Source organism: Cyprinodon variegatus, unplaced genomic scaffold, assembly GCF_000732505.1.
Source record: "Cyprinodon variegatus isolate N-32 unplaced genomic scaffold, C_variegatus-1.0 Scaffold700, whole genome shotgun sequence".
Taxonomy (NCBI): Eukaryota; Metazoa; Chordata; class Actinopteri; order Cyprinodontiformes; family Cyprinodontidae; genus Cyprinodon; species Cyprinodon variegatus.
The window spans coordinates 289,603-291,558 of record NW_015151153.1 but is presented as its reverse complement, the minus strand read 5'-3'; positions in this window follow the sequence as shown (position 1 = coordinate 291,558).

Here is a 1,956-nt window from a genome sequence, read left to right as displayed (position 1 = left end):
AAACTTTAATGTGGTTGAATATATGACCGTCATTATTATTATTCAATGCTTTTTATTATTAGCTATGGTTTGCACTTCAGGGCCTCGATAAAAACCTTTAAAGCATATTCTAATGCTCACTGAAATCTAGACATTTCCTCATATAGTTAAGATTTCTGAACAGATTGCACTACTAACAGGTAAACTACATAAAACTTTCCCAGATACATCATCAGTTATGAGAAGTGAAATCAGGCAGATGCAGATGAATCTGATCTTATATTCATAGATTTCTAAAGGAACTTCTGGAGAGCAAATTCACAATATGCTTTTAAAATCAATCTGGATCTATTTTTGGTTATTCTGAGTGTCTCAGAAAAGTTGGCATTGTGAAAGTGTCAGAACATCTTCTGTCTGTTGGACTCCGAAGCAAGGAAGCTCATTTTCTCGGTGTGGAGGGAGGGATGATATCGATAGCTATTTATTAAGCATAAACATTTGAGAAGAAAGTGTGAAATAGGTAAAACAGGTAACTCTCAAATCTGATGCATTTGAGGTTCGACAGTCTCACTGAAAACATTCAGCTTCATGTTGTGCTTCTAAGCAACATCTATGATCCATCCTCAATGATCCAATAGTTGTAGTTCTACCACAGAGGATCTAATTAATGAAAATAACAGTTAAATTACTGCCCTTTGTTTTTTTACATTTAAGGGACAGCAGAAATAAATCAAAATCAAACATTCATACTTCAAAAACTGCAAAAACAAGAATTCAATCAAGAGGTTTTTCAGAGATGTTTTTAGCTTTTCACTCCTCTGACAGACAAAAGGAACATTTAAGGATGTTTAAAACAAAATACCAAGGTTAGTTGTGAGTTATAAATCTACATGCAATGAACTCTTGGCAAATATCAGTCTGTGTGTAATGATTAAATATAATATACATGGTTCATGTTTTTGAATTGAATTACTTATAATAGATATATCAATCATAATATGATTGAACTTTAATAATCTCACACTGGAGCAATATACCTATACACTTATTCAGCAGTAGGCTGCCATTGTGCAGCACCCAGGGAGCAGTGTGGGCTAAAGGGTCTTGTTCAGGGACCCAGAGGACAGGCTGTGGGGATTGAACTGGGTACTTGCAACCTTCTCAGAGCTCAAGCCCGCTGCTCTAACCACTAGACGGTCACACGGTCTAATTATGTGACCATCACTAGATATATTTTTTAAGTTTCTGTCATTAAATGTGCAAAAAGCTTTTTCCAATTGACTTTTGAAGTTCCATATGTTTGTTTATCTAGAAAGTTAATTTAATCAAAGTATATATTTTTAAATTAATCAATTAACTGAGAAATATTGAGTTAGTATTAAATATTGACAGGGTCATTATAGTGAGAGCTTTTAACATTCATGTTTAAATTGAAGCTGACAGCCTGACTGCAGCCTTTTAACGACATCTTATTGTTCGTTCAAACCAAACGCTATTCTAGTGCCCGAAGCAATCAATTTATATGTTATCCCTATGTAGAGGTGCATTCTGGAGCGCTGCAATGCAAATGGATGCGCTTCTTATGGGCACGATTGCAAAGTGTGCTTTGTATTGGTTGCTGGGATGGAAAAATCTGAGCTTTTTTGTCTTGTTTTTTTAAACAAACAATGACGGACCAGATCTGACTGTGACGTTTGTTGAAGAAGAATTTGTTTAAACTTTAAACAAAACAGAAGATAGAAAACATAATGTTGATATAGGATGAAGTGGGGAATAATCTTAAGAGATTTGTAGATGGCCTTTAAAAACGCCGTTTTAATTTAGTCTTAAAAGGACCATTATATCAATTATCATTGGCTCCTTTAGCTTAAAAGCTGGTACCGTCATACGGCAGCCTCTGCTGGTCTCTCTGTACAGATTCTCGGTCTGATCTCCTTCCAAAACGGAGAGAAATATCAGCTGTGCTGCTGCCATCAG